General features: G+C 38.1%; 1 pseudogene; it reads right to left on the minus strand.

The window, feature by feature from the left end:
• Window positions 1–1,196: 1,196 nt before the first annotated feature.
• On the minus strand, window positions 1,197–13,756 carry LOC102416910 (annotated as a pseudogene).
• Window positions 13,757–25,678: the final 11,922 nt, after the last annotated feature.

Genomic DNA, 25,678 nt, shown 5'->3' on the forward strand with positions numbered 1-25,678 from the left:
CAACTGATCATATCTCCTATCACTCTCTCCTTTATATGGAGTCTTCATGCCGTTGTTCGAACTTCATAAGGTCTTTTCTGCCCTTGGGGCCTTTATACTTGCTGCTCCTCTACCTGGAATGCTTTCCCTCAGATCTCTTGATGGCTTCCTCCTTCTCATCTTCAGATCTCTGCTCAAATGTCATCTCCTACCATAACCTCACTGATTGCTATTTAAAATAGCTCCTCTCCTTCCTGCTCCCTCCCTATTTTTGTGTAAGCTTGGGCTTGTTTGACTTCAGATCCTGTCCTTGTCTATCTGCCCCTGGGCAGTTGGTCAGTGAGGCTGACTACTGCAGGCTATATTTTCCAGGCTGGCATGTCAACTGGCTTCTTGTTGCATCTGACCAATGGGTGGCATTAAGGCAGAGATGGAAGGAATTTCTCTACCCCTTCTCTGACTTCATTCTTGCTAATCTCTGCAAAGTCTCACTGTCCTATTTGATTCTTCAGATCTTTCACTAATTCATTACCTTGTTTTAAATAGAATATTTCCTTGATTGTATACTAACTGAGCATATTACTCTTCCTTATTTTCTTTAAACCTATCTGCAATTATTTGTGTGTGTGTGTGTGTGTGTGTGTGTGCGCGAAACCCAAATTTATTTCTATTTAAAAAAGCTCAAGAGACTTTAAAAAGGCCCAAAGGCATCCAAGTTTAATTTCAGATCATCCTGACTTGGCGTACTTCCGTTTTGCCTTTTGTAAGGCATCGATTTGATCCTCATTAATGAGATACCTCGGCAATTCTAGTTGGATCAATTCTAGTTGGATCATGGTGACATCTTGTGACTCCCAGTATCTGTCATAAATGGCCATCAGGTTATGAACAAGGAAAACCATAAGACCAGAAATAATCACGAGACGTCTGCAGATTTTACTTGAATGTCCTTTCTGAATTGTTCTTTGCAACCAAGTCCAGTGATCAATTTGAATAGGGGAGATCATGATGAGCGTCACCTGCAAAGACTGGTATTAAATTCAGCTCTTTCAGGAAGAAACCAGCAAACACCCTTCTGTTGGGGTCCAACCCCAGCAGGCCCAGGGGTCCCCAAAGGTGTGGACGGAGTCGGCGAAGAAGGAATGACACAGAGACAGCGTTCAGTTGATCAGCAGCCTAGCCAGGATCTCTAGCCAGGATCTCCAGCCAAGTTTTCCTCAGTTCTGCTTCATAGGCGCGGGGATGCTGGCAGACGCCTGCTCAAGGTGGGCCAGGGAGCCCTGCGGGAGGTCGGCGGGCTTCTCGTGCTGCCCGTTGATGTCCTCCAGCACCTGCTGCCAATGCCGCAGCTTGGTCAGGTGCTTCTGACCAGGGCGTCTTTCCGCTGCAGCTCGTTCCGCAGTTCCGAGACATCCTCTTTGATAACCTGCTCTGGCTTCTGGACAGATAACTGCAATCTTTTTTGTAGAAAAAAACATTCTGTTTGTCTTGCAATATCCAGAAATTTCTGGATACACTGATCAACACCAGTTCGAATTTCCTCCTGATCCGTGCCATTGACATAGTCCTGACTCACCAGAGAAGCAAAGCAAGCCTCGAAAGATGACTCCAACTCATCCACCAAGGTACTCGGAGAAGATCTGGGAGCGCCTGGCCCATCCTGAAGAAGCGAGGCCTGGCCCGGGAGGCCCGGCGGCGGGAGTGGGGCACCGGGTGGCTGCCTGGAGAACATATCTCCCAGAAATGTCTTTTATTGTCTTGTTACATTTGTATTTATACCAGTTGGTTTTAACCCTGTCAATTCCTATTCCAAAGGTTAGGGCGTTTCTTATCTCCATTCCAGGGAGTAAAGATTATGTAGCTTAAGGGTGATTGTTCGTAGTTAAAGTGATTACCCGCCTGGCATTTAGTTAAGGGGTTTTATTCCCTCCCTAACTTCAGGGGAAAATTCCTACCTGGGGAAACAACCTTTCTTGGGGAGGTGGTCCTGTTTAAAACACATAGCACTAAGAGGGGGAGCAAACCATATGCCATATACTCCAGGTCCCTTGAAACATAAGCTGTGCAGATGTTTCTTCCCTGCAGCGACTGTGTCAAGCAGCAAGGGTGGACCGGCTTCCGGCATACTATGACAGATAGGACAGGCTGCTGCAAGCCTTTGGCCATCATATCCAGGTGTTTTTCTTAGTTATTCATCATCCATCTCTATAGCTATACAATATTCATCCAGATTAGATACATATACAATTCTACCAGTGGAATTATCAGGGAGGTATTTGTCTAAGGTGGATTCCTTTATAATAGATATAGTCAGAAAAAAAATGTACCAAAGCTTATATTGATAGTAGGAGAAGACCAATATGTGGCTAACAAAGCATTAATTTCACTATCATACCTGATAGTCAGAACATCATTGTGCAGTAGGTGGGAAAGATGAGCAGGTATCCAAGTTAAATTTTTCATATCTAATAAGGGAGGTCTGGGGAGGCAGATATTGTTTCCACTAGAAAACCATAAGGATAATAATATGAAAAGCATTTCATGTACATTCAATCAATAACAACCAGATGATATAAAAACAAGGTTCAAGCAATATCAGTTTGTGAGCATACAGACCTTGTTGACAACATCGTGGGATAGCTGTCTGCTGCAATTATTTTTGTTAATATTTGTGCTATCTGTACTGCACTGTACTGTTACTATTTTTCTTTAGTGAAATGTGAAATCTAAGAGGACAGACACTTTGTCTTATTTATCACTGTATTTTTAGCATTTGGTACAGTGCCTGGCACATGGTAGTTACTCAATAAACATTTTCTGCACGTTTTAAATTCAATAATAGTAGTGGCACACACAGTATTCCTATGCTAATTAGTTCTTTGAACACCAAACCTAATGAAAAGGCCATTATTTTTCCCTAATCCAAAGAGAAATAGGGGTGTTTTAATTTGTTTTAGAGGAAAGTGAAAAAAAGCATCTAAGAAGTTTAATTCTATGAGATTCAGAGTTATAAGCTAGATCAAGACTTTTATAAATCCACATGGATTATCCATATAAGTCTGTGGTGCCCCCGTTCTTAACAAATGGTCTTTTATATATGGGTGTGCGTGTACTTTTGAATTATAATCCTAATATGGGACAATTGTTTGGTTGATTTGACAATGCTGTGATTCCCTTCAGCTTGGTTGGCATCAACAAAAACGCAGGGAACATCTTACTTTGCAGACGAAAGTGACATATCACATTTCATCCCAAACAATGTCCTAATGAATATCAGACGAATTTTATTCTGTTGGTGGCATCATGCTCAATGGTTCTACTATTGAATGTGTTTTCAATTTGCTAAAGACAATGCTGCTTTTGGACACTTGTATAAGCTTTTGTAGAATAATCAAAGACCAAATATTAAATTATTGGTCAGCTGTAAAAAAAGCAAGTTCTGGCATACTATATTTATTTATTGGTTTATCTGTGAATCTACCTCTCCACCTGTGTACTCATTCATTAGTATACAGTTATTAGTAATAAATAGTTTTAAAGGCACTTACAGCAATACAGACCATATACAAGATAAAGAGAATGAATGGTTTTGATGATTAGAACAGAAGTAAATAATGAAAAGTAAGGGAATCTGGATATAAATTTAGTATACAAAAAGCATGCTAAATGATTTTTAATAGTTTCTATAGGTAGGCCAAGAGCTGAGTCTGAGCTTTCCAGCAACCAAAACGAAGAGAGAATCAAGTTTCTAGTGTCTATAGCAGCCGTGGGCAAACTACGGCCCACGGGCCGGACCTGGCCCGTTTGAAATGAATAAAACTAAAAAAAAAAAAAGACCATACCCTTTTATGTAATGATGTTTACTTTGAATTTATATTAGTTCACACAAACACTCCATCCATGCTTTTGTTCCGGCCCTCCGGTCCAGTTTAAGAACCCATTGTGGCCCTCGAGTCAAAAAGTTTGCCCACCCCTGGTCTATAGGTTTAATATATGAAAAATCATTCAGGAGAAGCTAAGCCTTTTCAGGTACTGAAATCTGAAAAGATACCCAGCGGGTTCTTATAAGGGGACAAACATAGTTTGGTCAGAAACCAGAAGGGAAATGTGAGAAATGATTCCAAATATGGTCCGATATCAGAAGTGGATAGAGCTTGTCACTGTGGCTGCAGAGATGGGCTGAGGGCATCCCCAGAGAGAAAGCCTGATATTTTTGTTATATGTCATCTAGTGAAGTCCTCTAATTGGATGGGTGAGGCTGCTGGCTTCAGAATGGATAAATAGCTTTTTCAAAAGCTTTAAGTGTACAGTGGGGCCTTGACTTACGAGTGTTCCGACTAACAAGTTTTTCGAGATACGAGCCGTCTCCTGGCGATTTTTTGCTTTGAGTTGTGAGCTAAAATTCGGATTACGAGCCAGCTTCAGATACCCCACCGCTAGTTGGCGCAGCGAACGTCACAGTGAATGCCACATCAGTCCAGCATCACGTGTCTCACTCGTTCACTTTAAGATTTGACATACGAGTAATTTGAGTTATGAGCTCCGTCATGGAACGAATTAAACTCGTAAGTCAAGGCCCCACTGTATATGAAATGCAAGAGTTAGGATTCTAATCAATGTCTTTGACTCCATAGTCAGTGTTTTACAAACATCCTAGGTAAAAAAAATGTAACCTAATTTTGTTTTCCCAGTTCCATAAATCAGTGATAGATGGAGAAGGGAATAATATAGCTATAATCCAGGGTGTGAGTCAGCAAGCTGGTAGGAAATAAAGGGCCTAGGTATGCAGGAGTTAAAAAAGCAGGAGTTCCAGTGTTAGTGTGGTCATGTAGGAAAGAAAATGGATGTTGAAATCAGATAGACCTGGTATAAATTCAATTTTTGCCATCTCTTAGTTTTGTGACCTAGACAAGTTATTTATCATTTTAGAGATTCTATTTCCTTATCTATAAAATAACAATAATGAAACAAACATTGAAATATTATTTCAAGAATGCAATGATGTGTGGATAGTAATTGATAGCAAGTAAGCTGTAGTGTTAGCTTTTAATGTAATTATGATTATTATCATATCAAAGAAGTAATTAAGAAAGCAAACAGCTCAATGCATATCTATAAATTGAAGTTTGGTACAGGTAAGAAGTAAAATACCATACTGAAAACAAAAAGTCACAAATTACAAAGAGCAAGTCTAAACTTAAGATCAAGAAGCCATGGGCACAGAAGGCCGCAGAGCAGGCGGACAGGAGAACCCGTTCTAATTTCCCAGAATGAGAACGGCTCCTTTTAATGCACCGTTATGTTTCGTTCAGGAATCTTTCCTTTGCTTTCTCCTGGCACAGGACCCTGTCCCAGCACTCAACCCACTGGGGAAGTCGTGCTCATTAATGTGAAAATGAGAGCAGATTCTGACCTAATGGGACAAAGAATGCTACTGCCAATCTCATCAAAGGAAACACATTCAATATTTTCCAGATGCTAATTTGAGTATATATACATATGAACTCAACCATGGAAGTTGGTGGTAACTGTTTAACCTTTGGTGTATTATCTACTACACTCAAGTCCAACTATTCATAAAATGTCAGAGGAAGAAAATAATGACCAAGAAGAAATGGCACAAATTGAGCACTGTATTCTTTAAAAAATATATTTTTATTAATTTCAGAGAGGAAGGGAGAGGGGGAGAGAGATAGAAACATCAATGGTGAGAGAGAATCATTGACTGGCTGCCTCCTGCACACACCACACTGGGGATCAAGCCCACACCAGGGCATGTGTCTTGAACAGGAATTGAATCATGACCTCCTCACCCTCCCTATCCTCTGGCTATCACCACATTGTTGTTGTATGTGTCTATGGGTTATGCATACATGTTATTTGACTAATCTCTTCATCTTCTTTCTTGCAGTATTTCTTCTGCCTCCCCTCTGAAGGCTGTCAGTCTGCTTCATGTATCCATGCCTCTGGTTCTATTTTGTTCATCAGTTTATTTTGTTCAATAGATTCCACATATAAGTGAGATCAAATGGTACCTGTCTTTCTCTGACTGGCTTATTTCACTTAGCATGATAATCTCCAAGTCCATCCATGCTGTTGCAAAAGGTAAGATTTCCTTCTTTCTTATGACCATGTAATATTCCATTGTGTAAATGTACCACAACTTTTTTCATCTAAGATTGGCACCTGGACTATTTCCAGATCTTGGCTATTGTAAATAACACTTCTATGAACATAGGGTGCATATGTACTTTCACATTGATGTTTCAAGATTTGTAGGATATATTCCCAGAAGTTGGATCACTGTGTCAAAAGGCAGTTCCATTTTTAATTTTTGAGGAAACTCCACACTGTTCTCCACAGTGGCTGCATCAGTCTGCATTCCCACCAGCAGTGCACTAGGGTTCCCTTTTCTTCACATCCTGGCCAGCACTTGTTGTTTTATTGATGATAGCCATTCTGGCAGGAATGAGGTGGTACCTCATTGTTGTTTTTAATTTGCATCTCTCTGGTGATTAGTGACCTTGAGCATTTTTTAATGTGTCTCTTGGCCTTCTGTATGCCCTCTTTCAAAAAGTGTCTATTTAGGTCCTTTGCCCATTTTTTGATTGGATTGTTTATCTTCCTTTTGTTAAGTTGTATGAGTTCCCTGTAAATGTTGGAGGTTAAACCCTTATCAGAGATAACATTGGCAAATATGTTCTACTATGCAGTGGGCTTTCTTGTTGTTTTGTTGATGGTTTCTTTTGCTGTCATATTAGTTTTTAATCCCTTAGGAAAGCATTGAGAGGGTATTCCATGGGTAATCTTTGTCTTTACAAAGGATTAGGGAATTCTATCATCCAATTAGAAAAAATCAGTTTAAAATGTCAACACATGGAGACTGTGGTAATTAGAACACATTTAATACCTGTTTTTTTTTTCTTTTAGTGTGGATGTCTTTATTTCAATTTATCTATGTAGTATTGCCACTGTGACATTTATATAACTATGTGCTATTTAGCCATCCTCACCAAAATTGATTTTCTAGTTAGATACTTCTAAATGTCCAATTTTCTTTGGCAAGAGAATATGGTTGATTTCAAATTACAGTTGATAAGTCTTATGGATTACTTTTGTAGATATGAAGTTGTTTGGATACAACACTAACTTTTTATTGATTTCAAGGGTCACTTCATCTAGTCTGGCTGGGGAGGTAGAGGTTCCCATCCGCCTCATTTGTCTCTGCTTCAACTTAAATTTGACTCTCAGGATAAACCATCCAGTACTCCTTTGCTAGGACTGACAAAAAAAAAAATCTGGGGAAGGAGTATGAATCTAGACTTTTATAGTTGAAGCTGTTTGTCAGATAGGACATTCAGGTTGGTGAATCCAACTGGAGAGAAACTTAGTCCTCCCCTGCTTAAAGGAAATGAAACTCTCATTGTCCTTGCAGTGCAGGCCTCAGGCATTTCTGCAAGAGTGGTCATTATTATCTTTAAATAATTCAATATAAGAGTCTGATAGTGTTAGAACTGAAGTTAAAGAGCTTTACAAAGAAGGATTTCACTAAAATGGAAAAAGTTTCAGAATGTAGGCATTTCTGATACAGTTAGACCAGAAAAAATGTCCCTCTGCCCCATTAAAAATGTAGTTAATAGTTTGTATGGACTGAACAGAAAATCAACATTATTTTCCTTTATTCTTTTGTTCTAAAAACAGTACTGGATACTCTATTGTTGCAACATATTGTGATCTTTCTAAGGACATTTCCAATTAATGATATTACTTCTTTAGGTGTGAGTTTCACTATATTCAAAGATGTATTTCATGCCATGTCACTTTATCAGTAGAACAATCTACCATTTTTTTTGACAGCCAGTGACTTGTGGCTGATTCTGTGATACCTTTAAAAAGAACTGATTGTCAGTCTAGTGAACAAAATGTGCACTATAAAATAGTGCAGGATTTACATTTTCAACGTCAGCGATTTTTGTCTGCATGGATGTGATGAATGGGGGATCAGCTGAAATAGCTTCAAATATTTGATATTTCAGGGGACTGGCGAATTTAGACAGTCAAGGATTCCCTTCATTCTTTTTGGGATTAAACCAGCTGTTCTTTTCTTATGAGTAGTTGAAAAAAGGTTAAGAAAAAAAGTAAGACATGTTTTAATGAGTGAAAAGTCATTGTCTAAGGAACAAGGGATCATTATTAGTGGCCATGCAGACATCTTTTATAAACATTAAGAGCTTTCATTTGAGAATTAAGGATGAATGAAATATGGACTATGCTGTATCATCTTGATTAATTCTAAAAATTTCCTCATGATTCTATGACTTTACAGTCAAATGCACATCCCATGAGAAGTTGCAACTGGAACAAAACAAAACAAAACAAAACAAAACCAGAATGGGAAAAGGTTAAAAGAAGAGCATCCTGCTGGCTGACCAAAGGACATTTTTAGACAATCCTAATCATGAACAGCTTGTGGTAGGTTATTTACACATCTCTAGTGCTGGTTATCATATGGATGCCCCACATTATTTCAGCTATGGAAAGGTGAAATTGTGATGGTGTCAGGTTGAAACTCCATTTGAGAAAATCCCACATTCCACAGTGACTAGTAACTGGAAATTCAGACACGATGAGGGGAAGGAAAGAAGTGACAGCACATCGAAATAGCATTGGCACCAAAATACTTGCTATTTTTCAGAAGAAACTTTTTAAAACTGATCAATTATATTTAACCCCAGAAGCATCTCTAAGGACCTGTTACGGGATTTCATGCCGCCCATCTGACAATATACTATTTCTAAACCTCTGGTATCTCCACCAGAAAATGTTCTCCCTCATTGTGGGTTGAAAGTATTTTGGAAATAGTTTTAAAAAACTATTTTAAATATATTTTTAATGATTTCAGAGAGGAAGGGAAGGGGAGAGAGAGGTAGAAACATCAACAAAGAGAGAGAATCATTGATCGGCTGCCTCCTGCACACCCCACACTGGGGATGGAGCCTGCAACTCAGGCATATGCCCTGACCGGGAATTGAACCATGGCCTCCTGGTTCATAGATCTACACTCAACCACTGAGCCACGCCGGCTGGGCAATAAAAAATAGTCTAACATTGGTATGTCAGCTGCTCGGTAGTTGGAGGCAGTGCTGGTCTATCTAGAGGCTTTGGAGTCATAGAAGATTATGCCTAAAACTCAACTTTTCAACTTGTTTAGAGTCTATTAGAAGTTAAGTATGGACAGTTATATGTACTATTATTATTGCTTAAATGAAGAATTTTGGCAGCATTCTCAACCTCTTTGCTTGTATACTTTTCAAATCCTCTTGGTAATCAAGTCCTGTCCATCTGATCTCATAAATATTTCCCAATAGTTGCCTCCTTACCAGCCATACTGTCACAGCCTTTGCTACTGCCATAGGCTTTTATCACTGTTTACTTGGGTTTCTGACATAACTTCTTCTTTGGACTCCTCATCCACAGCCCTGTTCCTGTGTAATCTACACATTACTAAAAAATATAACCTTTTAAAATATATAGATTTAATTATGTCATAATATATTAGCACACTTCACCGGCTTACTTTAACATACAGCATAAAGTTTAAAGTCATAAATTTGTATACAAGACTCCTCCTTTCCTTTCCTAGAACACCCTTATGCGTACCCTATGGGTTATTCAGGCTGAAATATGCATTTTTTCACACTTAAAGGCCTAGAATATACTCTTCCATCTTATCCTGATTGCCCCCCAGCCCCTAGCATTCTAACTGTTATCGATCCTGACTGTGCAACTGAAATGCAAGTTCTTCTGAGAGATCTTCCCTTATTACCACAATGAATTTGGTTTACCTTCCTGTTGTCTCAGTAACACAAGCCTGCAGCTCTTTCTGAACACCTTGACTTTATTTATTTACTTACTTATTTTTTGTTTATTTAATCTTTATTGTTGAAAGCATTACATATGTCCCCTTTCTTCCTCCACTGACCCCTTCTAGCCTGCCCTCGCCCTCTTCCCCCTCAAACCTTCACCACCCTATTGCCAGTGTCCATGGGTTATGCATACAATTTCTTTGGTTGATCTCTTCCTGCCCACCTACCCACCCTGGCCTTCCCTCTGAGATTTCACAGTCTGTTCCATGACCTAGACTTTATTTTTAATGTTGTTTTTTTAGAAATGACTTTATTGGATTGTGTCTTATTTACTTTTAGAGCCCAGGAAAGTATTAAGCAACGTAATAAACAAGGTATTAAAGTTTGTTAAAAGGATGAATGTCTCAGGTTTAAGTGTTACTAATTCTAGGGGCATTAGTATATTGAAAGAGATCAAAGACTTACATTAAGGAAATGAGTCTTAAACTGTGGCATTTTAGTCTCAGGCCAATTGATGAATGAGGTATGTGTATGTGTGCTGTGTTGTGCTGTGTTGGCCTGTGCATTGAGGGCTACAGTAGCAATGTGAGGAGGCGGGGATGTAGACAATAGAAATGTCTCAAATGCTTTGAAAAAAAAAAAAGATCAGGTAGTTGGCTATTCTTTCAGTTGGGAATATGACTAATATAACTAATATGACTATTAGTCATAGTGACTTAAATACATTAGGGCTTATTTTTCTCTTGTAATAAGAAGTCTGGAGGTAGGTAATTGCTGGTTCAGTGGCTCAAAAATGTCAGGATAGAGGTCTCTGTGGTTCTTTTAGTCTCTTTCTTAAGGCCCCCAAATGGGCTGCCAGAATTTCAGTCACCAGGATCATATTCCAGGTGGGAAGCAGGAGAAAACGTGGAAAGGCAAAAAGGAAAATGTCAAGGAAAATGCAGGTGAAGACTTATAGGGAACTGTGTGGAATCACTGCCAAATCTAGGTGACTATGATGCTGAATTAAATAACTATGCTTCATTATGCTCCTTATTAAATTTAAGGATGATAGTGTATCCGACCTTTAAAAAGATCAGTAAATAGAAGCATATAAATTGGTTCCAGATGAATACTTATGCTTAGCATATTGAGCTATTTAGTTATGCATAATTTTATTCTTTCCACTCAATCCCATCAACAAAACACTCAAATTGCCAGTATTTACTCAAATGTACAAAGTACTGCTGTGTGCCATGTACACTGCTTGTCTCTGGAGATATATAATGTAAGAGAATATAAGAGAGCATGGAAACTTGCTCTCTAGCTTATTACTTAGTGGAGAAAACAAATAAACCAACAGGTGTGAGTTTATGAAATAGTACAGGATCAGTAAATCCTAGATATGTTTTTAAGAATTATATTTATATACTTGTACATATCACTAATTATAAAATATCATTCTGGAATTATAATTTCCTTCTCAAACTGTTAACTCCTAGAACAGAGAACCACAAAACAATACCAAAATGTGGATCCTGGTGATCACCTTGACTCACTCACCAGATGAGTGGGTGTTATCTGAACACTATAAGGAACATGCACAGGTGGGATGAGTTCAGGGTAAAATATGTGCTCGAGACATCTGGGGAACATCTGAATAAAAAGGGAGAGTAGGCAGTGTGATAAACAATATTGAAGCTTAAAAGTAAGGTCTGAAGTAAAAATATGGATGGGAATTCATTTGTTCCACAAATATTTATTGATTACGTAAGTCTAGATGTTGGAAATACAATGATGAGTAAGAAAAAATTCCCTACCCTCAACATGTATGATTTAGAATCATACAGCTAGAGAAGAAAAGGTTTCCTTTTAATAAGATTACTTCCAAACTGCAGAGAAAGTATGTCAAGTGAGAAGAGATGACTCATTATAAAATCTGAAGCACAGTAACTTTTAAAGGGCAATGGTGATAGAAAAAGAGGGACTCAATACAGAAGTTGAAAAGGAGCATCTGGAGAGGTAAAAAGAAAATCAGAGAAGAGTGGATCATAGAAATCAAGAAAGTTGAGAGTTTGATAAAGGAAGTCAAAGGTTATCAAAGGCTAAAGTAAGAACCAGGAAGCTCATAACGGAGGGTATATAATAGATTGAGGAATTAAGAAGTTATAAGAGATATTGATAGGAGCAGATCCAGTGAATTGAAGGGAGGCAGAAACATTTCAGTTTGAGGAGTAAATGGGAGGTGAAGAAGAGATAATAAATATCACCTGCTTTCATAAAGCTTGGCTATGGTAGGAAAGAGAGAAATAGGGGAATGTAGAATTAAGAAAGTCCTTTTAATAAACATTGGATTAAGAAAGAGCCAATAGTCAGGATGTGTCTAAATGTAGGAAAGGATATAGATAATTTATGAAACAACTTACCTCAAAGAATTCAGGGAAAGTGAGATCGAGAGAGACAGTGAGAGCGAGAGAGCGAGAGAGAGAGAGAGAGAGAGAGAGAGGGAGAGAGAGAGGAATTAGCCTATAGTCAGGTTATCTCTTCCACTGAAACCAGAGAGAACATGAAGTTCCAGGATTTGGGTACAAGTGTGCCCAGGGGAATTGAGAGAGTACCTACCCAATGGCCTATATTTCTCTGTGAAAGGGCCCGACAGTCTTTTAGGACTTAGGATCAAGATCTTTAAGAGAATGGTGAAGGTTTAAAATGCTGTCATGGGGAATTGGAGGAAGAGTTGCTCAGAAGCCCATCAAAAGATTTCCAGATGACCTTGAGATTCTATCTGAAATTAAAACATCATATTTTTCTTGATACCACTTCCCATTATTGTATAATTTTTCTCCAAAGTACCTCAGAATTTAGGCTCAGGGGCTGAGGAAGGCCATATTCAAATAAATATTCTAGGACTGAAGGCATGTTGGTTCAGAGGATAAGGGGGTAAGGGATTTGAAGGCATTAATTAAAAATGGTTTAAGCCAGAGCCTCCTAGATTTTCCTCCTCAAAAACTTGCACTGTCTTCTGTAGCTACAGCACATTGATGTACTGAGATAGAGCATTCAGTCCTCTAAGGCTGAGCATGGCTAGAATAGTCAGGGCTCTCAGATTTGTTATCTCCAGCACCATAAATAGCCTCAAACATTTAAAATATTAAAACAAAATGCTAATTTGAATTAAAATATTAAAAATGTTATCTTTTTATATTATGTTATGGATTAGGCAATTTACGAGCTCCATGCAGAGTAGAGATGGCAGTAATGCCTCCAGGAAGCTTTCACTTAGAGGAAACAGTTGTTTGCTAAGGAGAAACATAGGAGTAAGGGGAATGACAGAGCTGCCAGGAAAGGGTGCCGTGGCCATAGACAAGGATAGAAACAAAGATTTCAAAGATTTGGGTGTGGCTGGTGAAGTGTGGTTAGCTGGACTGGAGTGGAGGAGTGGGACAAGGATTGGGATTTGGGTTAGATTTTCCCCAGAGACATTTAAAATCATCTGGAATAATGACAATCAAGATGCCAGCACCTCTCTTTCTCTTTCCCAAGTTCTTTCTTTTTCTCCCTCTGTTCTGGGGAGACCTTAATTAGGGATTTTATTTTAATGACGCACATGGATGAAGCTGGGAAATTATCAGATATTAGAACAGCTCTAGGGATCGGAGCTAATCTTTTCCTTTTCCAGCGAACAGTCAGATCTGTGGCTAAAAACAAGTTTGAAGGCCATGTATCAAAAGCAATGGGTCAACTAACTAATCTTCAGGTAACTTTACATAATTTCAAGTTCTTTCACTTGAGATTCAAGCTGTTTCAAATTCTGTTATCAAAAACTTTTTAAAATTTAAATCCTTTTTCCCCACCTCATAAACCACAATGGCATTAATTTTAGGATCTGCTTTCCCTTGTTGTAGATCATACTGTTGACTTTTAATGTCCATAGCTTTTCTTTATGATTTTCCTGTGCAAAACAAGTGACATCATCTAACTGGAATTTGTGCATCATAAACCATCCTTAAATGATCTATTTTTCAGAGATACCGCTTAAGACAATTCCAAGTCTATAGCATGCTCAATGAATGCTTTTAATATAGGTGAGGCTGTCTGATTCTGTGATTGGTCATAGTTACAATTTCTTCTCAAGTGGCCTCTATCTCCTTGTCATTTCACAGATATACATTTAAAAGATCTTTGCATATAAAAGATTTGGGTTTTTTGTTCCATATTAACTTCCAGGGAAGCCTCAGTACTGTACTCACACCCTTAAGCCAGGAAAGAATTCCTTATTACTCTCTTTTACTGTTTTATAATTTTCTTTCCTTACTTGCTTTTTTCCTTTTCTCCCTTTTGCTGCAGGTTTAGGTATTTTTTATTAAAGACTCTTTAGATAGCAATGGGCTAGGTGCTGGACTATGACTACTGTTTGTTAGAATTTAAAAGCTATTACCTAAAAACATTGCAGAAAGTCCAGCATTTTATGAAAGGCTACATTCTGTAGTTCCGGCAGAAGCGATATGGTATAATGTGGTACTAAATTGCTAGTAAGATAGAATTATATAATTTTTCAGTGTATGTGCAAATATGTGTGGTGTTACTGCTTGCTGTTCCAACAAATTGCAGCCATTGAAAAGGAAATGTAATAGGTTTCCTTAAAGGATCTGTGGGAATAATTTTCAAATTTGTATTTGTGAAGAATGAATTGTTCAAATCTAAATATGGGAAAGATAACTTGGCAATCTGTTTATAGACATTTGGATTGAACTTCCACAACAGGAGAGAGGGAAATCTTATTCAGACTGTGCTCATGTTTAAGATAAGGGGGAGGAGGGTAGTGGTTTCTGCTAGTGTTAACCTGCAACCACAAGAAGAGAAATAGTTTCAGAATGCTCTGTGAAAGCAGTAAAGATGAAATGAAAAATCTAAATGTGTGATGAAAAGTGAACTATCTCTTCAGGGCAGAATTTTCAACGGGAGCTTACTCTAAAATCTCTTTCGATGTTCAATCTGTAGTATGAACATTTACTATTTTTTGCTCAGCTTTGAAATTGTACCCATTTAAATCTGCCTTGTGCCATTTTAGAATGGTCTATATATTTGAGAAGGTTTCTGAAGGCAAAAGACAAGGTCTTTGAATTTATCTTACTGGAACCAAATCAGAGGTTTGGCGCTGTAACTTTAGAGAGACAGGGAAATGAATAAGAACCAACCAATTCCTGTATCTTGCTTACGGATTGTTTGGAAGAAATAATTTATCTTTTGCTGTTATTCTAGAGAACTTGAAATGACTATTATATATGTTTTTATGACTTAATTCAGATTCTTACATATTAAAACTATGAAAGATTCTCTCTCCATCTCATTCAGAGATGTGAATTTTTAGAAGCCTTTCTAAATTTTCCAAAGCATGAAGAAGGATGTAGCAAGAATGTCCAAGGAGGAGAAAGGTGGGAATTAAAGTAGCACATTCCCTATCAAGTACATTTTATTGACACGTATGTGAAAACTATTCCTTATTAATAGTGGCCTAGAATTGTCTCTGTTTTACAAAATAATGTCTTCTGGTTCTACTTTGTCTTAGAAATATTATATTTAGTGTAGAAAATTAAGTACACATAAATGTCTTTAAATTAATAGCAGAGGGATATTCAAAAATTATTGTTTTTAATGGTAGATTTTTTTCCTTACTGAAGTGGATAAAGTTCATAAGCCTGTAAGTTACCAAGTTAGATGACTGTGTGATTCTCTTTTGAATTAATGGCACCTGACTGAGGGTGCTGTTTGAGACCTGTTTTAATTAGCCACCTCTTACCCCCTTTTTTCTGGGTTTTCCTCACTATACTCAGTATAATAATTTTTTCTTTCATTTGACTCATTCATTTGCTGGTAGGTATTTGCTGATTATATAAAGATTTATGAAACCATTCACTCATCTATTTGTTAAAATAAATCAAAATAATATTGAACAACTAGTGCAAATGTGTAGTTCTGGGTGCTTGGGGTATCATTAGTGACCAGCACACGACTCTTTCTTTTGAATAGCTTGCAGTGCACCAGAAGGTGCAATATGTGTTCAGAAATAACTGTAATGAAAGGAAGAAAGTAGGGATTCAGGAGAAGAGGAGACTATTACTTAATGCAGTTCAAAAGAAGATAAAATTAGCTACATCCTGGTTTCTAATGGGTATTTCATTCCCATTAACCTCTCCATCTTGCAACCGGGAATCATTTTGAATAGATTATTTCAAGTGAAAATGATGTACTATTGTAACTTGTTTCAAAGAAATTTTGTTTTTCTAGCATCTTCTGAATAATTCTGGACCTCGAGTCCCTTTATCTGTTTCTAGGTATTGAAACCCAGGTATCTTTCTGCCTGTACTCTCAGAAGCCAGCTTCCTCTAATCTGTGTGGGGGCGGAGCGGTAGAGAATACTCAGTCTAGCTGTCTTTCTTCATTCCCCCTTCAGGGTCATGCATTTTCCCCCCACAGCTACTCCTAGAAGTCTTCTCAAGCTTACTACTCCAGGCTGGGAAAATCTACAGAAATTGTTTATTGCTCATGTGGAATCATTTCAAAAGGGAATTATAAAGTAGAATAAGGAATATTTTAAAACTTGATAAATAGAACTTTCTCCAGTGTCCCAGGAGAGAGGGTACCTAGGTACCTTCCCAAGATAGTCTCAGGAGAATTTCCCGGGTCCTAGGTGATTCTACTTCCCTGAGGTTCTTGCCCTCTCCCTGACACCTTTAGTTCTCTGAGACAATTCCAACCACCTCTCTCATTAATTGCTATCCCATTTGCAGGAATGCTCCCACTCTCTGTGTCCAAGTCCTCCCCTCTACATTTGTCCTGCGTGAGTTCTTCATCTTAGGATGGTCAGGGACACAGTTGAAACCTAAGCCCTTATTGCCCTTATTGTTATCTCTGGTTAGCTTATCTTTCCAGAAACATCAAACTCCAAACCCATACTGAGACATAAAATGCTTCCTTAATAAAGTCCCATTTTCTTCCCATTCTATAATTCTGTGCCTTGGTGATTTAGCTGGAATTATAAAATCATTTGGCTCCTAATTGTAGCTGACAGTATCACACCCTCGTGTCTACTGTCTGCTGGCAATGCACCTGGGGCACAGTTCATGATGGCTTCACTCATATGTCAGGTGGTTGGCTCATTGTTAACTGGGGTGACAGGACTACCTGGACTAGGTGTCTCTCACCTCCTAGGACACCTGCTCACATCATTTAGCACACATGCTCACATCATCCACATACCTGCTCACATTATCCAAACACCTGCTCACATTATCCAACAGACCTATTTAGTGGGACTAATTCACGTGGCAACTGGAAGATTCCCAGAGCAACAAGAAGGCAACTCCCAAGGGCAAAGCACTCTCAACCTTCTGCTTATGTCACATTTACTAAAGCGTCATTGGACAATGCAAGCCACATGACCAATCCAGATGTAAGGGTGAAAGGGATAGAGAAATATATCATACCTATTGATGGGAAGATGTATAAAGTTATATGGCAATGCTATGGATGTGGGAAGGGAATGAATTGGCCATTTAAACATTTCATAAGAACTATTTTTGTGCAGAGTAGACATTAGTTCTTCTTGCTAAGAGCCTACCGGAATAGGAAAGCAACTACATTATGCTACAATGGCTGGCCTTCTCTAGCCTAAGAAGGAGACCAAGTTGACAGTACTTTGTCTCCCCAGAAGTCTCCCTCCAACCATGACGAAGGAATAAATTTGAGGGAAAGAGAAGGGTTACCTATTTTTTCCCATTGCCAATGGCACTGATAGAGCCAGCTCTAGAGATAGAAGAATGTAAGACCAAATAAAATAGCCTGATTTTGTCACGTTTTAAACTGTGGAGGTAGTGTACAGGAGAGTTGACGTTACTATTTTGCTATGTGAAACAACTACTTGATTGATTGTTGTTGCTTTTTTCCAGTTTTAAACTTTTTAAGAATATCTAGACACAGATCATTAGCCAAATAGATACATCAGTAATGTAAAAAGTTGATACAATTGGAAAGATTTCAAAACCTTTTGGGTTAAGACATTACCTCCTAAAATACCTATTAAATGTATTTCTAGAGTGAGGACTGGGAAATGAGATATATAGACAGAAAACAAACTTTTGATACAATGGTATCCAGCCCAAAAATTTTATGAAGGAGGTAGAAGGAAAATATAATGATGTATGGCATTGGGTTATCCTAAGAAGTCAGAAAATAGCATGGGGGTGTTGGATACATATGAAGTTTTCAGAAAAGGGAAAATGCTGAAATTTTTACTTTATATTCTGCCTAGCATCCATGTGTGCTCATGTGATCAAATTCTACACACACATTTTCTCCTAATTTGGTGTTCAGATTTCACCTTTCAAAAACAATTTGTGACAGAAATAGAGTTTTAAAAAGTTGCCAAATTGTATAAGCTTCATTATGAAATGACACATTTTTACCACATTTTTTCCTTTAAAGATCAAGATTTATTGTGTTTGTCTTTCTTACATTTTTAAAAGAAAATCTGTAAAAAATTTTGATGTGATATACTCTTATTGACAAATAGTCCAATAAAACTTCTTAGCAAGAGCCAGAGTAGGATAGCCAGAATCTGCACCCTATGCATTTCTATTTCCCTCCACTCTTGTCATTATATTAAAAACTACAGAGCATTTATTACATGAGGACACTGCTAGAAAATGTATATGTTAAGCTAATGAGGTTTGTGGCCAATATTCTTGCAGCTTATAACCTACCAGAGTCCACACGATATATACCACAGATATATAATGAAGTTGATAACCAGAAAACTGAACAAATGAAGTTGGAAAGTTGTAAGTGTATTTTATAGGGTTTTTGGCAAGAAAGTCACACCCTATCTTCATGTTTAGATCACCTGGGATGGGATCAAATGACCATCCTTCTGAAAGAGATCCTATTAGAAGAGATCTTAATTCCCTAAGTTCTTTCTGTAAAAGAAAGGGGAGAGTTTGGTCATCTGGTAGAACATTCTAGGCTCTTTATTCTTCTGATATTATTGTGAGTTTGAAAGTAGCCTTTCATCTTACTCATTTTTTAGCATAAAATTTTTTCCCCAGCTTTATGGAGATATAATTGACATATACCTATGTATAGGTTTAAAATGTACAACATAATTATTTGATATATGTATATTAGGAAATGATTATAACAATAAGTTTAGGCCTCTCATAATAGTTTTGAAATCTTGATGTCTTTATATTGGCATTAGACTCAAAATTGGTGTACTAGCACTGAATTGTAAATATATAAGTAATTATATTTGAAACTAATTTGGTGTGCCTTTCTTTCTTGTGTCTACTCTAACACGAGTATATACAGCTATAAGACTCCTTGCTTTCCATCTGTGGGCATTCTAAGTCAGAGAAGGCTCTTTTTACAAAAAATGTTCAGACCACCCTGCCATTGAGATATTTTATGTTTGAGGATCTAGTTTCCTTGTACATCTGTAGGCAGCTCATGCTTTTATCTTCTCAGCTAAATTAGTTCCTGCATGCTCAAAAAGGGGAAGTGGTGAACTGCCCCCACGGAAGGCTTTATTTGGTTTTTAAAAGCGGGTTTGTTACAATCCTGCTGTGGTTATTATGGGAGACAATTTTAGCACTTTGAGCTGTGTGTTTTCCAGAGGAAGTGTTTAAAGAATTTTGCAAAATGTTGAAGGTTAACATTTCAGCCCTGCTAGTTGTTAAAGGTCAGGATGTTTTGTGATTAAGTTTGAGAGAAGTATTGGGTAACGCGAGTGACAGGAATGAGTATGGATATGTAACAGTGCATGCATTTCCACACTTTCCTGTCCTTATAACTTTTCAATATACACTGAAAGTTCTTGGCATTTTATTTCTTCTCCAACTGAAGACTTTGTTGTAAACAACTCAAAGGGCTTTTCCAAGTGTTAGTGGGTGGTAATTTTGCATGCAAACAATAGCCCAGTGTTACCATGCTGAAAGAGAGCACTGACAAAGGTCATGATCTTTCTTAAATTATGGATCTATGTGGCTTATATTTCCACATATGCAAAATCGCTTGACACAATACAATAGTGCTGCTTGTTTAGCACACACGATTGGGATAATCTATTTGTTGGTACTATGATGTAGTAACTTGAAATTCCATACATGTTATAAAAAATCTGGATAGGTAAATTGATGTTTTGACAATGACAGAGATACTGGATAGTCTAATGCAAATTTAGTTTTATAGTTTATAATTGTGTTCTTACAATCATTACTTTGAATTGTAAATTGAGTTTTTGTTTCTTACCAAGGGAACTGTTGGTTTGATACCATGTAGAGAAATCATATGTGAAACCATATCACTGCTTCAGGTCCTGAAACATGGCAGGTGCTCTGTCAATGTTGTGGAACATATTATAGCCAAACAACTCACACTGTGGAGGACATATAATTATCTATAAGGAAATATTAAATATATATTAGGCCTAAAGATGTCTTTCCAAGAGAATAAAAGAAGAAATTGAAGAGAACCTAAAAGTGTCAATGGCTGACACTTCTTTCTCAAAGGTTACCGAAGGGCACATTACCACACATTTTCTCTCCATTTCAAAAAGATTATTAATTGGGAAGAAGGATATGTGCCGATAGTGCTTTTTTAATCTGGCAGAAAGAAATCCTCTAAATTATAATTATGTTACACTTAATAAATCCTTGCTATGGGTCAGTGTGCTAACTGACTTAGATAGTGACCTTAGTTCTAACAACAACTGGATGAGATAGATAATATTACCTCCATTTCACAGATGAGGCAATTAGAACATAAAGCAATTAAATAACTTTCTTGTCTTTGAAGTAATAAGTGGAGAAGTCAGAATTTGAACCCAGGCGCTTTCTAACTTAAGCATTATGATACATGCGACAATAGTTTAAAAAGTTAATACCTTCTGGTATCAGAGCACATGGCTAGAGGCCGTTGTCCACTTTGAGATCTAGTGCTAAAGCCCCACTCCGTGCTCTGCAGAGCTCAGCATCCTCGTTGATTAGGCATATGCTTCTTCCTTTCACTTTTATTCACAATCCCATGTCTGTGCTGGTTTGTACAGTTAGCTTAATTTTTTAAATTACTCTGTTTTCAGCCACCTTCCTACCCTCCCTTCTCTCCCCAGAGAACTGTATAGATTAAAAAGCAGAATTTTACCTGCTTATAGTTAATTTTAAAAATTGCTCCAAGTGTAAAACTCTCTATAGCAACTCAAACAAGTGGCATTTTCAAGGAGATATGCTTATTATAAGTGGTTTTCTTGTTGTTTTAGTAGAATGGAGAGTTCTGACTAGGTCTCCATCCCTACAGCGGACAGGACCGGAGCAAGCAGGTTCTGAGTACACAATAATGTTTTCGTTAGAAAGCGGGAGAAATAGTACTCAATTTTATTCACTAGTTAGTAATTGTAGGCTTGTGTGTTGCAAATCTCCCTTTAAGGCAGGCTTTTTCCAACTGCAGCGTTTGTCACTTAGTATCACTTTTACTTCTGTTGTGTCCCCAGCCACAGGCCACATTCTGCCAGCTCAGCAGATTCCACTAAGGCTGGCTCCTCCTCGTTCCTCCTTCTCTATCTCTAATCTCTCATCGCATAACTCAAGATTCAGCATCCTGCTTTCCAGTTGTGACATTTTAATTCACTGCCCCCACTTCCTGTGCTATTCTATTATTTTCAATTCTATTAGTGATAAAAGTATTATTTACTTATTATCAGTTTTTACATTTAACTTTATTTGTTTCTGTTTCATACAACAGTCTGTGCTGCATTTTTGCCAAAGCACATGAAAAGTTTCTTGGAACTAGAATGTTTCTTTCTTTAATGCCAACGAAGGACAGTTTTGAGTGCCAATAGCTACTGCTTTAAATTATAATAAAAACGACAAATAAATTAGAGTGCACGGCACCTCCACCTTTTGCCCCAGTTCAAGTCCCCAATTTCTCTGTATTTCCGTAGTTTTCTAACAGTCATCTATAGGCCTCTCTCTATTTATAAAGGATTGTTGGAGTTATAGTGATATGTTTGTCTTATTCTTTTATATCCAGTCTGTCATCTCCTTTTTTAATGTTTCCCAAATTCACCTTTTCTTTTTCCTTTTACATATTCCACTATTGGTCAGATCCTCATGACAACATACCTGAGTTATGGATTTAGACTTATGGTTAATAGGTATAAATTAACTTCTTTCCCCAAACCTAACCTGCACAACTTCCTAAAACATCCCTACCATTGTGTTACCCCCAGTTACAGAAACTATAATGTCATCTTGGTATATCAATTTAAAAAAAAAAAAATATATATATATATATATATATATATATATATATATATTACTGATTTTTTATAGAGAGCAAGGGAGAGGGATAGAGAGTTAGAAAGATTGATGAGAGAGAAACATAGATCAGCTGCCTCCTGCACATCCCCCACTGGGGATGTGCCCACAACCAAGGTACATGCCCTTGACTGGAATCGAACCTGGGACCCTTCAGTCCACAGGCCAATGCTCTATCCACTGAGCCAAACTGGTCAGGGCATGGTCTATCAATTTTATATTCTTCAAACACATATACTATGTCTAGGATTACCTGCCCTATATAAATTTATTTTCCATTGCTCCCTAAAATATAAAGTCTACTTTGTCCAGACTGATTTCATTCATTATCTCTCCATATACACTACACTCATTCCTGTCGCTCTTATTTCATTAAGTTATTTCTGGGATTGAAAATGTCTTGGCTACCTACTATGTTTTGCTTATACTCCAATTTGATTTCCCTGTGTCCTTCATTGAACATTGTCTAGACATCCAATCCTATTAGAATGAAAACTATCTTCCCAAAATGCCTATGGTAAAAATATTTTTTCTGTAATTAAATCATAAATTATTGTGGTTTTTTTTGCTCTATTCAACATTTAGATTGCGATGTCCTTAATGTTTTGATTAGATGTAATTTGTCTTATGTTTAGATATTATTAAATGTTCAAGAAGCATGCTGGTTCAAAATTCTACCATAGTCCTCATTATCAACAAAGGCCTTGTACATTCGGAGGACAGGAAAAAAGTGGTCAACTTCCAAAGACTTGGATTTATCTTTGCTGAGTGACAAAGAGATTCTGGGAAGAATGCTAAGTCTTATTTATTTATTTATTTATTTATTTATTTTCTGCTTCTGAAATCGATAGTACAGTTAACAGAAACTTACAGATTTCTGTGTTCATGTCAGAAAATACTTTGTAAGATCAGATTCATGTAATTTTTAAAAAGTGCTTCAGCAAGTCACATGCTATGCTCACTCTAAATTCAAAAGTGCGAAGGCCCCTCCCTTATTTTCTCAGAGCATAGCTTTAAGCAACTGTAATGCATCCAAGTGGCTAAACGGACAGAACCTAACTTTAGCTCCCTCCTGATCAGCTGTGCTGTATGTTCTCACCATTGAGGGCTATTAGTCTCATGGCTTTGTTTCTTAGTCCCTGGACTGCCTGGTTGATGGGCTTAGGGTGTGACTTTGCTCATTTCCTTTTTGTCACCTCACAAAGCCCTGGTTTGTTTGGTTTATATGAGACCTCTGTGCTGCCCAGCTAAGCCTGGCTTCCTGTGCTGTTCACTGTGTCATCATGGTCCCAGCTCAGTTGGAAGAGAACCAGGCAAGGGTCTGAAAGTCTACTGAGTTTTTAATGACTTTTGCAAATTTCTCACTTATCCTTCAATGCTGGCAACAGCTAGGTCAGAGCAGTAGTAGGAGTGACTCAAATATTTAGGTTTTAGCACAATAAAAATGCTTAGTTTCCTGCTGGGTGAAACTGCTGGGGTAAGAGAAAGAGTACAAGTTCTAGGGCAGAGCACTATTTTCTACTGTGTGAATGTGTTTTGGCTTACTAATACTCCCCACTACCTTACGTTAGTTTTGGACATTAAGAGTCTGCCATCTCTTCAAGTTGGCACTTTAGGGAATCACTCACACCCATTCTAAGATGTAGGAGAATTTTGGATCTGGGGTGAGCCACAGTCTGGATTTGCAAAGGATAGCAGTGACCTCATAGTCAATGTTAGGAACAGATGGACCTTTAATAGTGCATAAGGAATAGCCTTTTTAGGGGAGAATGGAGGACCTACTTCCTATGTACACTGAATGCAGATGTTTCTTTCCCAGCCAAGTATGGACTCTGCAAAAGAGGTTTCTTTTGAAAGAGTTGGCCCTTGTGGAGAATCATTCTATCAGAAGGACATTTTCAGGTGTCTTCCTTACAATTAAATCTCTAAATGCGGATATGCATTCAAGAGACATTGGTCAGGCCTGTAGATGTGATAGGACAGGCTTACCTAATTAGAGGGTAAACAGTGCACACCACCCAAGGGCAAGCAAAACCCCTTGCGTGTAACCCATGTCTGTGAAATCTTTGGAGGTTTGTGGTAGGCCTTGGAGTGAAAGTTTAAGGGAGTCTGTATCAATTTACATGTAAGTCATTATAGCCACTATGGAAAGTAGTATCTAGGTTTCTAAAAAAATTAAAAATAAAATTACCATAGTACCCAGCAATCCCACTTTTGGTTATATATCCAAAGAAGATGAAATTACTATCACGAAGAAGTAAGTGCATACCCATGTTAGTTGCAGCCTTATTCACAATAGCCAAGACATGGAAACAACTTAAGTAGCCATTGACAGATGAATGGATAACAGAAAATGTAATATACACACATATACACATGTACACATTTACATATCGACAATGGTATATTATTCAGCCATAAAAAAAGTAGGATATCCTGCATTTGTGACAATATGGATAGACCTTGTGGACATTTGCTAAGTGAAATAAGTCAGACAAAGAAAGATAAATACTGTATGGTCTCACTTATAAATATGGAATAAAAATAAGAACTCATAGAAACAGAGAATAGAATGGTGGTTGCTAGGGGCTTCGGGGTAGGGAAAATGTGGAAATGTTGGACAAAGGGTCCAAACTTTCAGTTATAAGATGAATAAGTTTTGGGGATCTAATGTACAGCATGGTGACTATAGTTAACAATACCATATTATATACTTGAAATTGCTATGAATGTAGAGGTTTAATGTTCTCACTGTAACAACAACAATAAAGCAACAAGAAAATGGTAATTAAATGGTAATTATGTGAGGAAAGGTCCTATTGACTAACCTTATTGGGGCAAAACATTTCATAATACATGTGTATAAAATCATCATATTATACACCTTAAATTTATACAATGTAATATGTCAATTATCTATACTAATAAAAGGGTAATATGCAAATTGGTCATAACGCCCTGACAGTCACAACCAGATGTGCTAGTCATGACCAGTATGCAAATTGACCATCACTCCAAAACACAAGATGGCTGCCCCGATGTGGCCACAAGATGGCCACCACAAGATGGCCTGCAGGAGAGGACAGTTGGGGGGGACCAGGCCTGCAGGAGAGGACAGTTGGGGGGACCAGCCTGCAGGGGAGGACAGTTGGGGGGACCAGCTTGCAGGGGAGGGCAGTTAGGGGACGATCAGGCTGGCAGGGGAGGGCAGTTGGGGGCGACCAGGCGGGCAGGGGAGGGAAGGGCAGTTGGGGGCGACTGGCAGGGGAGAGCAGCTGGGGTTGGGGGTGATTGGGCCAGCAGGGGAGCAATTAGGCATTGATCAGGCTGGCAGGGGAGCGGTTAGGGGGTGATCAGGCTGGCAGGCAGGTGAGTGGTTGGGAGCCAGCAGTCCTGGATTGCGAGAGGGATATCTGACTGCCTGTGGGATCGGGCCTAAACGGGCAGTTGGACATCCCTCGAGGGGTCCCAGATTAGAGAGGGTGC

This window comes from Myotis lucifugus, unplaced genomic scaffold, assembly GCF_000147115.1.
Source record: "Myotis lucifugus unplaced genomic scaffold, Myoluc2.0 scaffold_0, whole genome shotgun sequence".
NCBI lineage: Eukaryota > Metazoa > Chordata > Mammalia > Chiroptera > Vespertilionidae > Myotis > Myotis lucifugus.